This window comes from Glandiceps talaboti, chromosome 11 (assembly GCF_964340395.1).
Source record: "Glandiceps talaboti chromosome 11, keGlaTala1.1, whole genome shotgun sequence".
Taxonomy (NCBI): Eukaryota; Metazoa; Hemichordata; class Enteropneusta; family Spengelidae; genus Glandiceps; species Glandiceps talaboti.
The window spans coordinates 10,709,359-10,726,360 of NC_135559.1; positions in this window are offsets into that span (position 1 = coordinate 10,709,359).

Sequence of the window (17,002 nt, forward strand, 5' to 3'; positions counted from 1 at the left end):
GTAGACAAAAAAACATGGTGACAAACATTTTTTTCAAAATCCCTTGACTTTGACAACGCGTACACATTCTACCAAAACAAATTGTGCCTCAAAATTATGACAAAAAATTAAAATCTTGAATTTTGAATGAAATACGTTCAAAAAAGAAGAAATCGCCACCTTGGGAAAAGTATCATAGTTATTACCGAATGTAATGTTTTTCACTAAGCTGATCTGAAAACCTCAACTTACGATTTACATCTTGCCGATTTGACAAGGTGTTTTTTTTTAAGTTAACAGCATATATTATTTACTGAAGACTGTTGGCTATTGTACAGTATATTTCAAACCCAGAGGAAACCAGAATTTCTTGAAAATAGAACATAGGTACTAAGCTGATATCCCCACTGACACCAACAAAAGGGGGACATGTTTGTCGCAATCTTTTGTCTTCGTGGTTATGGCTTCTTTTAAAAGTCGCGGTATACTTCTAAAGAATTAAACCGTGCGATTTCTTTTACGGAGTAGCTGTGAAGGCGACTTATTGAAACTCGTATATTCGTGGTGAAAATATCGTCACACGGAGCAATGATTTGAAATTGTGTTTGTTTGTGTGTATGTGTGTGTGTGTGTGTGTGTGTTTGTTTGTTTGTTTGTCTGTCTGTCTGGTTGTTTGTTTTGGGTTTTGTTTAAATTTGTTTTGGGGTTGTTGTTTTTTTGTTTCTTTGTTGTTTGTTCGTTGTTGTTTTGTTTTGTTTTTGTTTTGTTTTTGGGGGGAGCAGATCTGACACTCATTTTGGAGAACTGGTTTTCGCACATTTCTGACGACAGTTTTGAATTGAAAATTTTATTAAAAGTGAAACTTGCATGTGTGACTCTTCTTTTTAGATCCAGACACATGCCAGCTTTATATTTGTGTTAATATATTTTCAATTCGAGTTTTCCTTCGGGGGTGGAAATATCACATTACGTCTTTATAAATAATATATACCATTTATGTTATGTACATTTAGACAGCGCTGAAACAAAAACGACCAAACGGCAGGATCTAATCGGCAGGATCTCATCGGCAGGATCTAATCGGCAAGACCTGGTGTTCTTTAAACTCGCTGGTGACAAATAATACACAATTATGTATCTGACTTTGAATAATATGTGTCGTTCTGTGATATCTTTTATTATTAATCAAGCTATTAAAATGGAAATGAAAAAATGAATAATTAAAAGTGAACGAATTGAAACTAAATATGATTTATGAATACGTTCTTCAAGATCTTCCGTCGTGCATATTGATACCATACATGACCTTCTCTTGGAGATGGAATGGACTTGGAGCTAAACTCCGCGAGATACCATTCAAGTGCGTTTATTACCAATATATATTGACAATGCGAGCTTCTGAGAGAGTCCCTCTAGAATACAATAGCCATGTGATAGCGTCAATATCAATTTCAAAATTCAATGTTTAGAAAATGGAAAAAAGTCGTTTTCAATTTCAACATAAATGAATGAAAGGGAAACGTTATACTAAGTAGTGAATTGACTTTTTGTTTGTTTGTTTGTCTGTCTGTCTGTCTGTCTGTCTGTCTGTCTGTCTGTCTGTCTGTCTGTCTGTCTGTCTGTCTGTGTACCTGTCTGTCTGTCTGTCTGTCTGTTTGTTTGTTTGCTTGTTTCTTTGTTGGCTGTCAGTCTGTCTGTCTGTTTGTTTGTTTGTTTGTTTGTTGTGTGTGTGTTTGTTTGTTTGTTTGTTTGTTTGTTTGTTTGTTTGTTGTTGTTGTTGTTGTTGTTGTTGTTGTTGTTGTTTTGGGGAAAGAAACTAGCACTGGCGTCAGTGAGATGCACTTCACCGGTAAGGGAAACCAATTCTACTCACAACTTGTCATGAACATTATCACAGTAGAACACGGTAGAGTCAAAGAGTGCAGTGTTGCTTTCTTCAATTAAGCTGTTCAACCTTTACTCAGTTTACGAGAAAAATGAATCAAAATTCTCCCATCCCTATAAATAGATCACCAACTACAACTGTACCAGGGTGGTGACTTTTATGTGAAGTATATGTCAAAGGTTAAAATTCTCAACCCGTTGCTTTCGCCTAATAGAGTAAGGGGTAAACTAGACTAGCAATTTTGACCTCCTTCAGATAGATTAGTAATCAATTGTTCTATTGCCATGGTAATCTGGTAATTTTTCTTCTGATCTTTATTTGTATCTTTTTGCTTGTCTGTGAATTTAATATCTTTAAACTTATTCATGCTCTTTAACGGTAGCTGGAATATTTTTGTGAAATCCATTTGCATAATCAACGATTTTTGTATGAAGGCATTCACTTTACATTTTGGTTTGTATACGATAAATTGCTTTATCTTTAGTGGCAATTAACAACCTTCACAAAAGGTAGGCGAGATTATGCAAACATCATTTTAAAATAGTCCCCTCAGAGAAACGTTCGACAGAACATCAGTCACGTAAGTGTTTAAAAAAATAGCAGAGACAGACAGACAGACAGACAGACAGACAGACATACATACAGACAGATAGATAGACAGACAGACAGACAGACAGACAGACAGACAGACAGACAGACAGACAGACAGACAGACACAGATGTTGGCAGATAAATAGATAGACAAACAGACAGACAGACAGACAGACAGACAGACAGACAGACAGACAGACAGACAGACAGACAGACACAGATGTTGGCAGATAAATAAATAGATAGATAGATAGACAGACAGACAGACAGGTAGACAGACAGACAGACAGACAGACAGACACAGATGTTGGCAGATTAATAGATAGATAGAAAGAATCATCAGTGACAGACAGACAGAAAGAAAGAAAGAAAGAAAGAAAGAAAGAAAGAAAGAAAGAAAGAAAGAAAGAAAGAAAGAAAGAAAGAAAGAAAGAAAGAAAGAAAGAAAGAAAAAGTGACAGACAGAGTGAGGCAGGGGATGGGGTCGGTCACGTTGTAGATTTGCACATGGCAATACAAGTGTATATCTTATGTACTTAATATGAAAGCGTGCATAATTATGTAACGTCACATGCATGTACACGCACTCACATGTAATAGCAGGTGATTGAAATAAACGAACTATTAACATGAGGAAAGCACACGTGGACCTGTCAACAATAAAATGTAGACAACATCATTATAAATCGTACTTTCGTCTCGTTTTGAATTATCATGGATATTTTTTTCCTTCAAATTATGTTTACCCCGTCGCTTGTATATTTCTGAAGTGTAAAATGTACATCACATAAAGCCATACGTACTCACTTTACAGTTGTATTGTCGTCAGATCTCTATGGTTACAGTCACGTGGTGTTTTCATATAGCTTAAGGGAGAAAGCGGCTTCCTATAAGAATGATTGTATTTTATCACAGAACTAAAGTCCATCAAATATGCATCATACGTGTATGTAGGAAAGCAATGCCGGCAGATGGACCATCTGTGTAGCATTACAACTACTATAGTTGCAGGAGTGGACGAAAATGAGGACTATCAAGCCATAATGAGTCAACAGATTTCAAGAATCTTCCCCCATTAAGGTCACTTGCGAAGATATTTCCATTTTGGATTTTTGCTGGTACGATTATCACGGAAAATGGGATCAACAGTAGAAAATAACTCTACAGGGGCGAACAACTGCAGTGGTTGTCACTCACACCGGGAGCACGGAACTAGCGATGTATTTTATGTTGTTGTTTTAGGAGCCACCTTTCCGATAATAGTTGTCGCGAATGTACTGATAATCATCGCAATTATGAAAATCCAGATTTTAAAAGCAAAGAGGGTGGTGGCTCCATACTTCGCGCTGAGTCTCGCTATTTCGGATTTGTGTATTGGAGCTATACTTCTGCCGTCAAATATCGTGGTCAATCTTTCAACTTCTCGGGAATCTGTAGATAGTTTCTGCGTGTTCCAAGGATACTCGTCGGTTGCTCTGTTCACCGTGACACTGAGTAACGTAGTGGTTATCAGCATCGACAGGTACATTTGCGTTTTACAACCGATAAAGTACAAATCGTTGCTGAAACCCCGTCGGGCTATCACGATGATCACTTGTTCCTGGTCGTACGGTCTTCTTTGTGCTGCAGTACCTCTTATAACGAATTCAGGATACAGGTACAATGGTTATCTCAATACTTGTTTTTTACATTTACAGGAGGGAAGGAACCGTTCTGTTTCCGTCTTTCTATTCGTTGCAAGTTTCTCCTTTCCCTTGTTAATAATTTTGTACGCGAATTTAAAGATTTTCCGCACAGCTCGACAACGTTCAAAACGCATTGCAGATTGGCAAGGCAATGGTCTGCAACCCCGTCATCATCTTTCCCCTCCATCACAATGCCCACAAGTAATGACTGTTTCCGGCCAACAAAATGAGAACGCGGAATTTCCTAACATCGATAGTGCCTCACAGGTACCAGTGAGTCGACCACCTACAAATGTTACATTGGAAAAACGTCTAACCAAGGCCATTTTGCTTATTGTTACCGTTTTAATCGTACTTGTAACGCCCTATCATCTGTTGGTTGTAACAGTAGGGATCGCTGGACTATCCGGAAATTCTCATTCCTTGGTTTTGATTTTCGTTCGACTGTTCTCCTGGATGATCTATTTCAATTCCCTAATCAATGCCTGCATTTACAGTTACATCAATACAAATTTTCGACGACGTTTACAGCAAATTGCATGTGGGAATACAACCATCAACAAAATTACTCCGGTGAAGAAAAATGTATGTGCTGTGCAGCAGGCTCGAACACAGGCCAAAGTAATTCTGTCTTACTCACCCAAAGCGGAATCAATGAATTCGGATATTTTTGGTCAGTATAGCCAGGTTATTAGCCGTCATACACCAACCGACGACGTTCCAGCTACATGTTCATATTCATCGGGTAGCAGTTCGAGCCACACTTCGCCTGATTTGGGGAGGAGGGGGAAGCGGGAAACTAAACATGGGAAATTCAGACGACACATGTCGCACGTTGTATTACCAAGCCAGAGACAAAAGGAAGATATAGAACAAGCAGATAAGAGAGTGCGAGGTGGAATGGCATCCGATTCCAATCTGAGAAAGATTTCAGTCGATAAGGAATGGTTATATGCAAGTCATGGTAGGAAATCGAAGAGATTTCGAGATTTGGATAAGGCAATGATGAAATTGGACATTCAGTGTACTACCACGCCAAGCATCAAAAAACCATAATAATGATTCAATACCAGTAAATCTCGACTTCATAGCTTTTAAGTCGTAATCGTTATAAATGTGTGTTTAATATTCATATGTTTCGTCATGAGTATGGATGTATACACTAATCTAAAAAATGTAACTTATTTTTCAGTCTCGAACATTTTCCCGCCTAAATATTCAAACGAATGTTCTTTTTTATTTCACGGTTGTTAAAAGTTGCTTTTGGATTGGAAACATTGAAGCAATACTCATCTACTAATTTATGCAAAAATGTATGTTCAATTTGATCGCTTTTACCTACATTTGTGAAATTTTCATCACAATGTCAAGTTTGGGGGACATGATGTCAGAAAATATAACAAAATACTGTCAATGCAGTAAATGGTGGAGAGAAGTTCATGATACGATTATTAATATTTATCCTCTTGAAAAAAATTGTAATACTTTTTCAACAAAAATTAAAATCTTTCAACAACATTCATTATTTTCCACGTATTGTCTCTCGTTTTGTCTTTTTGGACAGGAAGTAGAGCAGACGGAAATAAATAAATACATAAATTTGTTGTTCTTTATTGAACAAGCCTTATAATATGTAGTCGTGGTTTTGTTTTGACACTTAAGGGCCTAAAATACAATTTCAGAACTATATTACAAAAATATTAATGACTTTGAATGCAAAGGTAATTTTGATAAATATTCCTTTACATGAATGCTGATATACTGAATGTGTATTTTTATCGATCAATCTAAAACACACAGATTGGCCATGTTTTATGGCTAGCTTTTATGGGAAATTCGAAACGAAAACTGTCATGACCTCGAGCAAAATGGCTTTCAGAAATTTTTCTAAAACTCTATAATTTTAGAAAATGTTGGTCGTGCGGTAATCTAATATTTATTGTCATCTCCGCTATTTGAACACTCTGTGGTTGGACATTGGGTGGAAATGTAACGTCAAACCGACAGGATATGAGTAACATTCATTTGTTTATAAAAAATAGTCGATTAATAACTCTAGGTTTTGAAATATATTGACAAGGACATATATTTTAAGAATAATGAAGATACACTTCAACTGTGACATGATTACTTAAAATACTAAAAGACAACCTTATAAATAGTCATTGTTTATTATCGATAAAGGGTAATTCGCTGTGCTTTCTCTGTAAGAGCTATTTTATGTTGAAGAACTCGAGAAACGGGTAGAATAAGGGCTATCTATCTATCTATCTGTCTGTCTGTCTGTCTGTCTGTCTGTCTGTCTGTCTGTCTGTCTGTCTGTCTGTCTGTCTGTCTGTCTGCCTGCCTGCCTGCCTGCCTGCCTGCCTGTCCTGTCTGTCTGTCTGTCTGTCTGTCTGTCTGTCTGTCTGTCTGTCTGTCTGTCTGTCTGTCTGTCTGTCTGTCTGTCTGTCTGTCTGTCTGTCTGTCTATCTAACTATATATCTATCTGTCTGTCTATCTATCTATCTATCTATCTATTTACCCATCCATCCATTTATCCATCTTTTAAGTTGACAATCTAAGTTAAAACGTTCGTTGGGAACTAATTAAAACGTTTTTAAATATCCACATAAATATATTTGCAATTAATACGAAAACTTGTTCCTGGTTCTTCTTATAAAAACAAAATCTCACGAGTTAGCGTTAACCCAGTAATCTCATGAGTTAGCGCTAACCCAGTAATCTCACGAGTTAACGTTAACCCAGTAATCTCACGAGTTAGCGCTAACCCAGTAATCTCATGAGTTAGCGCTAACCCAGTAATCTCATGAGTTAGCACAAACCCAGTAATCTCACGAGTTAGCGCTAACCCAGTAATATCATGAGTCAGCGCTAACACAGTAATCCAATGAGCTAAAACATTATTTCTAAGCAATTGTATTGGTTTATTTTTTACCCATATTTCAAAAAATTGTAGTGAAAATGGATTGTTTTCCTTTATTTTAACTGAGAACGGGTCTTAGATTTTTGAACAAAATTAAACCGACAGTTAATAATTGTCTAGGCGCATACTACATTTATCATATAATGGTCATGCTCTGTCGGAATAGAGACAGTTTCAGTCGGTGATATATGGTGAAGGAAATTGAGCTCATTATTTGAGATATTTTCAAAGGCCGCTTGAAATGGAAGGGAAAGAAGCACTCGCTTTTTAGCAACAGATGATCCCTGTACGAAGACTCATACATACCCACAGGGTATTCTAAATCAGATTTCTTTCTCTCATTTCTGCAGTAGATGACACATCTGTCAATGTTATTATCCTGTGTAAATATAATGATTCATTTTTTTTGTCGGGAGTAAAAGCTTTTTTTTGCGATCATTTGTGTATACACTGTGGTATGAATCACAGCTAAGATTAAAGAAAAAAAGAAAAAAGAAAAAGAAAAGAATTGTTTCTGGTCAGGACATTTTATCTAAAGTGGTGCGACGACGTGATTTTTTTTTTAATTCTTATAAAACCCGTCGCTCAAGCTACTATGGCAGTTACTGTTCTTTTTGTTCAGTACTTTCGAACAAGTGTATATATATGTGTGGGGGGGTGGGGGGGGGTGGCAGATGTCATTTGCTGAATGATTGGCTGTACATGTACAGTTGTCTTTCAACGAAGTAGCAATTAATGTAGGGAGGGTTATTTTTGTGTTTTTCCCCGGATCTGCAGACTGCATGGGCTGAACAAATACGAAAAAAAGACCGACGCGAGGGTATTTAAGTGATGCGCGGGGTTTTTTTTGCCTATGGAGTGAACTTATTTTCTGTTGTAGCGTTAGTGAGAAAACACGCACTTTAAGAATGTGTTCGTTAATTTGAAATGATTGTAATAGGTAATATTTAGTTTCGACTATATGAGATACGCCGTGTCGCCACGCCCTCACCGGCCTGTTCAATTGCAAGAACACGTGTACATACGGAAATCAACTAGACACACTAGTTGACACGTACTGTCTGCATGTACGTACGTACGTATATTCCGTGCGAAGCGCGGGTTATTTTACAATACTGGTACAGTAATAAATAAAGTTACACGTCAGATGTTTTAGAGTCAGAAGAAAACTGCAAATCTATTTATTTTCAGTACTACAACAGTGTTTACACAGTGTACAATTGTTTTATAGTATTTTGTATTTTCGCAATTAAAAAAAAATCAGAAAAATGCTCCATTTCTGCACTGTGAAGAGACACTGGTAATAATTTGAAAACAAGGAGCAAACATGATTACAAATATTCAGAGTATAAAATACCAGACATCCTCGCTTTCCTGAATATACTGTAACACATTTACAAATTTATGCAATAAATGTTTAAACCAACGTTAAAAAGTTACATAATACAAATTTATCTGAAATTGTTATTATAAAATGTAACAATTTCCTGGACCAGGTATTTTCACAATCTTTTTGTACCTTATATAAAAAAAACTTTTTGTCGTATTCTAACAATACCGAATAAGAGAATATGTGTTTTTGATCTAGTTCTGTAAAAAAAAAATTATGTCAAAATGTGCTGTCAGTAATAATACTTTATCATCCTGACATACAGCCTCAAAACTTTTTTTTCTTTTTTGAAATTGTTTGTGTATTATCAGGAACGTTACAATAGAAAGTAGAATCAGAGAACAGTTGTTTCTTGATGCTACTCTGACAAAAATATATTCAAAAGTGATAAATGTTTACATATTGTCCGCTTTTTAAGGAAGTTCTGAGATTATGTTTTTCTAAGCTTGTGGCGTAATTCATAACAAACTTTTAGACTGAGAACGAAAAGAAATGTGTTTGTCAATCCAAATCTCTAAAAAAAGACATGTTGAAACGCGGTCATATGTCGTCAACTTTAATATTTCAGTCTCGGTGTTACGATAGTTTCACAAATTCCTACAACTTTAATTTTTGGCGTATTTCAGAGTAAAAGACGTGACTATTAAGAGAAAATTGCTCCTTAACCCAATTCTGTTAGAATAAAAAAGTTAGAAAGTGAACCCGTTTGTCTCTTCTAGTCCTCATTCATTTTTCAACTTCAGACGTTTCACATAGTCTGGTAAAAAGGTGTTATGTTAATGTCGTAATTAGTTATTTACAGGTTGTGCCCTTAATTCAGGTCATAACTAAATCACAACAAACAAATCACTAGCTACGTTTTCATACATGTTTCGTCTACCTAAATTTGTTCGTAGTCGTCATCACCCAAATGACAAAAGTGGAAGTTTGAAACACTTTTTGTGTACTATTTCCCGTGCAGACTAGTCGTCTGCTAGTCTGGCCTCTATTTTAAAGTGCCGCCATATTTGCATACATGATGTATTCACAGACAAGTGTCTGTGATGTATTTGAGGTCACTAAGCTTACAGAATTAGCCATTTTAACGATGTGCTGTAAAATACTGTGACATTTTACTACGGTCAGGAGACTTTCTGAACAACGAGTTCACCTTGCACATTAGGACGGAGATAGGGTTTCAGGAAACCTCCCTATCTATCTATCTATCTATCTATCTGTCTGTCTGTCTGTCTGTCTGTCTGTCTGTCTGTCTGTCTGTCTGTCTGTCTGTCTGTCTGTCTGTCTGTCTGTCTGTCTGTCTGTCTGTCTGTCTGTCTGTCTGTCTGTCTGTCTGTCTGTCTGTCTGTCTGTCTGTCTGTCTGTCTGTCTGTCTGTCTATCTATCTATCTATCTATCTATCTATCTATCTATCTATCTATCTATCTATCTATCTATCTATCTATCTATCTATCTATCTATCTATCTATATTGGGACTATAAACTCATACAGATAATTAACCTTGTTAGCTAAGTGCTTGTCTACAGGTCCCTCTATAAAGACAATGCGTTAACGAAGACAGGACTTAATGACCAACACTGAGATGTAAAATACAAAACAATTACTTTAACAGTAAGGAATCAATTGCAATAAAACTGATAGAAACAAAATGTTATCCATCCACCCGTCCGTCCGTCCGTCCGTCCGTCCGTCCGTCCGCCCGCCTGCTGCATGCATGCATGCATGTATGCATGTATGCATGTATGCATGTATGCATGTATGTATGTATGTATGTATGTATGTATGCATGTATGCATGTATGCATGTATGCATGTATGTATGTATGTATGTATGTATGTATGTATGTATGTATGTATGTATGTATGTATGTATGTATGTATGCATGTGTATGTATGTATGTATGTATGTATGTATGTATGTATGTATGTATGTATGTATGCATGTATGTATGTATGTACGTACGTACGTACGTATGTATGCCTGTCCACTTGCCTATCTTTCTGCCTGTGTGGTTGTATGCCAAATTGTTTGCCTGCAAATTGAGTGCACTGTCTATGAAAAACTGGTGAAACAGAAGAATGAGGCTCAAAAATCGAGAACATGGCAACTCATTTAATATATTTATCCAAGTCCGATCGCAATGTATTTTTTTTTAATCAGGATCGCCTTACTTAGTACATGGATGTATTAGTGATAATACACTAATACATCCATGTTTAGTAAAAGGCATGAAGGAAAACGATATGAGGGAAAATGAAAGTGACTTATGGGGGCGCTGTTACAATAAATATTACACATCCGCGCCTGTTCGAAGGTCACACGCTCGATCTCGAAGGTCACGTCGAACGCCGTCATCATCTGCCGTCTGCTTGCTTGTGACTCAGTGAAAGGGTAAGGAATTTCATTCATGATAATATGCACCCATTTTTCTGGTGTAATGCGATGGATAACATTTTGGAGACAGGGTTAAGAATGAATTTAACGGTATAAAATTTTATCAATGGTGCGTTCATCGCCGACAGTTTCCTTTCAAATTCAGTCATATCGAGTAATGACATGACATTCGTCAGTGCCAGTCACTATAAATACACTTACCGTACACACAGTGAATGTAACTGGGTCGGGTTCATTCTACTCGGACACTTTCCTACGCAGTGCAATGGGCTAGGGGTGCTATTTTTAAGGCTCTAAATTATGTTAACTTAGTGATGGTGCGTATGAATTTGTCTAGCTATAACGTGTATGTGTTGTCTGTACGTACGGGGTTGATGAAAATAGTTGCGTAACATAGCATAGACTCGATGATAGAGTAAACATTGCGGCCGGTCAAGACGATCAAATCTAAATTTGCATTTGTTGCCATCAACATGTTTGCTTTCCATTTCTCGCGCGAGTGGTATTATTTTCCTCAAAGCTTACTTCCAGTTTCGCAGACACCTTGAGTGGGGACTTTTGTACTATGATTAAGAATCTTTAAACTGAAGAGAATACGTGTGATTTATTCACGAGTCACCTATTATACTCCCCAGTAACGACGGTGATGTAATTTTGAAAACAAAAACAACACCAACACAGTCTAACACGTTTTTTCCTTCAAATCTCGGTATCTCTATATTCTTCACGACACACCCTACAGACCTTTGTAATCCCTATGATTTCGCAGATGAGATAACACTAGTTTGAGAATGTAGGAGCGAAAATCTGCGGCAATTTGTTAGTTTTAAATGTCGACCATAATAATGTAAATGCAAAGAATTCGATAAGTGTAGTCTAGATGCCCAGGTGGTTTCTATTAAATTACGGGAGTGGAGGTGTATATGGTATGGAAACTAAATTACGATAAGTGGTACTCTATTTTCATTTGTAATGACTGCATCTTTATAAAGCCTAAAACAAAATGAGCGTAATTGGAGGAACAACACAATTTTTTTGTTACGTCTAAGTATTATTTTTTCGGAGTGTCTCGTAGCCGGCGCCTGTCAGCAGACTCGGCCGCAGTGGACGTGCTGGTGACATGTTCGGGATTTTTACGGAATCAATTTGATGTGTATTGAAAAACACGCTCCGGTTACCTTTGAAAATGATTGCCTTCGTACCCAGGATACACAGATCTTTCAAAACATGTCTAAATCATGAGCAAGCGTGAAACTTACATGACGGGACTGGGGTTAATTACACTACTCGTGGTCTGAGGGTTACATATAACGTTCGCCGATACGTTTCAGCCTATTGTTCTATATAGCTTTGTAACGTTGTTATTGTTGTTGTAAAGATTCAGTTTACTTCATCATGTTCATCGTACACTGTAGTATACATTTTTCGGAGTGTCTCGTAACCGGCGCCTGTCAGCAGACTCGGCCATTTTTTTTTATCTCCCTGTATCATGAAATATTATGGTATCAAGAATGTGTGACGCCTACAGTTTCGGTCATTTCTGATGAAATATTGACTATATCTGTACAAAAGTCAGTTTGCATCATATCAGTGTGAAAAAAGCACGTCATAAGTGTGACCCTGAGTGCCAAGAAAGGAGATTTATTGTGTTTGCACTGGTAGATAGATTGTGTACTCAGTTGTATGAAAGGAGGTTATACTTAGGTGTACGAGCACAAATGCAACTGTGATGTAGAGCAGTAAATTTTCTTGAGCATTGTGTGTATGGTAGAATGCTATTTACATGTCATTCTCCCTAAAGTTTCATAAGAGAGGGGAAATGTAACATGAAAATTGTTAAATCGGTCAAGCAGTATGTAAGTATGTCATTGAGCAGTGAACCTGGAAGTGACGCGTCAAGTAATTATGTATTAGGGACAACAGGCCACAGTCTCTAGTCTGCGTCCTCGGATCTAGTTCAAGATAAAAATGCAAGTCATGGACATAGAATCTGTATACATGTTATCTTTCAAATATTTCGTAAAGTTTGATTCTAAGTGGCAAAAAAATGAACAGAAAGTGAAGCTCGCTTTGTAATTTTTTTTTCACTATTTTTAGTATCTAGTTTTTGTTGCAAAAGTTTTGTCGTGTATTTCTTTTTCCTTTTTTTTTTCGTGATATAAATAAAATTAAAAACAATTGAGAAAAAAAAAAAAAAAAAAAAAAAAAAAATCTTTCAAATATTTTAATGCATCTTAAAAGCTAATTGTTTAGTACTAACAAAAAACCAGTACAACCGTAGGAACTTACATGTAACTTGTAAGCGCAGAGAACTTGACTATTCCAGGGTTAGCTAGCAACCCAAATATTTTCTCTTATTTTACCCCCATAAGTACATCTTAAAGTAAATAAGGATTTATGGTATTCCTTGGTCAGACCATACAATTTGGTTCACTTTAGGTCAATGGTCAGACTGACTCAGCATCAGACAGTGAGTTTGTTGAAGATCAGATCCCCTTTTGAAGTAAAAAAAATATGATCAAACTGATAATTTATAAGCTACCGTGTTACCATAAAGGAGCACAGGCTAGACTTGAATGATTTCAGCACATTTAGAAGAATTGTGAATTTCAAAATCTTGTTATACTGAAATGACACTGGTAACTTGTGTGGTGGGGATGGGGAAGGAGGGGAGGGGAGGGGTTATGTACCTTAATCATCAAACCAAATGAATATGATTGCATAATTTTTGGACATGTCCCAAAATTATCATAAATCAATTGAAAATTTGCACAGTCATTCAAATACTGTTTACACTATAAATCATGACTGTGCAGTTTCTTTGTGGTGTTAATGACATCACTTCAAGGATCTTACACAAATTGCAGTCTAGATCATAGATGCTATAAACATGGTATTTAGATGTGTTATTTGCCAATATTTTTCTTCATTCAGTCAAGGAAAATATGAGTGACCTAAGGGGCCGTTGTCACTATTCCTTGAAGTTGCTAGACGAGTAGTGACAACCCCTTATGTCAGGAGTAATTCCAGCTGAACAAAGAAAAATATTGGAGAATAACATAATTATACCAGTGTCAGTAATATCAAAGAAAAATTGGGGGAAGTAATGGCAATAACATTTTAATTCATATTTCGAACACAGCTGAACTAGTCACACAGTGATGTATAAACACGTTGCCATGACATAGCTGCATGTTGTCATGACATAGAATGACCAGAGTATATATTCCATATTTTTTGTTCAACTTGGCTTGTGCATGGTATAATGAATTATATGTGAGATCTTTAGATTATGATGCCACAGATAGCACCAGTGTGCCCTCTAATGATAGCCACATTTTGTTGTTGTGAGTCAAAATGAGAAAAACTGGAATTTCTTGTGAGTCGCCACATAGTAAGAAATAGGGGAACACCAAATTTTGGTGCATCGCTAGAAATTGTGTGCATCAGTGGTGCATCAAATTGACTTAGAGGGCACACTGGATAGCACTAAGACTAGTTTACAGTAATACATATATATTCCTTTTCCTACCAGTGGGTAAGTGTTTGTACACAAAATATCTGGAAGTTGGGAAATACAGGAATAATGTGTAGTCATTTTTAATAGCGTACAAATAAACATGAAATTCAATATGGCACTGGATGAATTTTATGCATATATTTAGATAAATTAGTCTCATTTTGAATGTTTTGATGTTAGTCTAGTTCCAATTTCTTACAGGAATGTGAATGCTGTAGGCATTGGGGGTAAGGCAACATTTCTAAGGTAAGTTGATAGATGGTGCTGACATATAGAAATATGTACACATGTATCATTGATGTACACAAATAAATAGTCTAAATGCTATATACTGGTATGAATCATCTCTGCCTTCCCATAAACACCAACTTATCTCCTCGGCAAAATTCTATGATTGAGTAACAAATACATCAGTGGTGTTAGTGACTGTGGATGGCTTCAGTTAAATTTGAAATTTCATCTCAAGACCGCATTGACCTAGATCATAGATGTAAAGTAATATATTGAGTTTCAATGCACACAAGCACTAGATTTAAAGAATAGATATTGATGATTCTTGGTGCGGTAATATTATTTTATATGACAGACCCCCCCCCCCCCATACCCACACTGGCATTCAGTACCCACACTGGCATTCAGGAGCCATGGGGTTGGTATTTTTACTAACTGTTATCTGAAACACCAATTTCTGTAAAAAAATCACACTGTGCAATCTGTACCTGCTGTAGTGTCCTCCCAGTCTATTGTTTCTGTAAAACAATAGAAATACTAGACAAAGCTAACAGTTAATTGTTTTATTGTTATGAGTGTTTTCAGCTAATGTTGGCAAACCCAGGTGAGAGAAAGGGTGAAATCGGGTAAATACTGCAGTATCCCCATACATTGTGGTATAATTTTGTTTGAAAATTTACCCCAGGGAGTAAAATAACTAGGAAACTTAGATAGGTGTTATTACCCATACTTATTGCCTTTAATTAGCTAAAGTTTGTAGGGAAACACTAGCATATGAGACCTCTGAGTACCCACAGTATACTGACTCTGATATTGATTTATGGTGGTGTGACCGATGTGTGTACTTTGGTCAGGTCGTGGTGATCTGCAATGTTACAACTTACAAGTGATTACTGAGAAACTCAAATTTGAAACTTGTTCTACACTTTTATGTAAGTTACAGTCAAGACTCAACATAAAAGTTCCAGATTACTGTTAGTGTTACACTACCCTGGGTTTTATGTTGGGTCTTGTAAGTAAAATACATAAAGTCCATAACAATTTTCACCTTTTCTACACCAGTCTGTGTTGTATAACATTAACCCCCCCCCCCTCACACACACACACATGTTATGTAACAACACAGACTGGTATATAGAAAAGGTGAAAGTTCACAAGGAAGACTGCTACAGGTAACATTATATAACCATATTGAATTGTTAATACACACAATGATACATACAGACTCAATAGGAAAGTCAATTATATCTGGTTAAAGGTCATATTGTCAAACTACCTACATGTAACGTCACATGTCTGAATTCCATTGTATATATACAGGTTGCTGAATTTGATTGAACACATAATAAAGAAGTCATGATACATGCAGTGTGAAGAATAACCCCACGAGGTTAAACAGCTAAGATGAAACTCTGAATTGCACAACATAGTACAGTTTAACAGCTAGCTAGTTCATCAAGAGAATCCAGTGACAGTGTAACTACGTTATACATATAGGTAAGTACATTCCCCATACTTTGTCTCTGTATGGTATTTGATGTCATGTCCATGTTAAACTATGTACTTAGTTTGTACTGGAATAGTTTTCGATCAGACAAACAATAGTGTATGCAGTGAAAACAGTTTTTAAAAAATCAATAATTAGACACTGTACAGGTCATGGATGACTTTGTTCATAGCTTAGTACCACAGTAACATATTAGTGATTGTGTTAGACTGCTGATTTTAGGGGTGCGAACTCCAAAATCAATTTGATTTGATTTACAGTACCATGTGTACAGTAGACTGGATGCCATCGTGCATGGTGTCTAACTGTGAGTGGAGGTGTAAATCGTAATGATATGATATAGGAACTACATGTAGTCTATAGCTGTAGAAAAGTGTTTACCCTTAGATATCAATAATGTGTAGGGTCATCATTCATGTATTATGAGTGAGTTACTAATATTTAACAAAACTGTTTCAAAAATTTTGCAGAAACCACTTTGGCATTAGAAACGACATTGGCATTAGAAACCACGTTGGCATTAGAAACCACGTTGGCATTTATAGAAACCATGTTGGCATTAGAAACTACATTGGCATTAGAAACCACGTTGGCATTTATAGAAATATATAGAAACCATGTTGGCATTAAAACCCATGTTGGCATTTATAGAAACTATGTTGGCATTAGAAACTACATTGGCCTCCAGACTAGTAGTGTGGATGCCAATGTGGTCTATAAGTGTGAGTGGAGGTGTAAATGGTAACAATACTGTAAAGGAACTAAACTGCGGTTAGACCACAGTTGGCATCCAGACCAGAACTAGACTACCAGACTAGGATCTTCCAGCCTAAACTTAGTAAATGTTAAGCTGTAGTGAATAGAGGTTCAACACAGTAGGAGGTGGAGTAGAATAA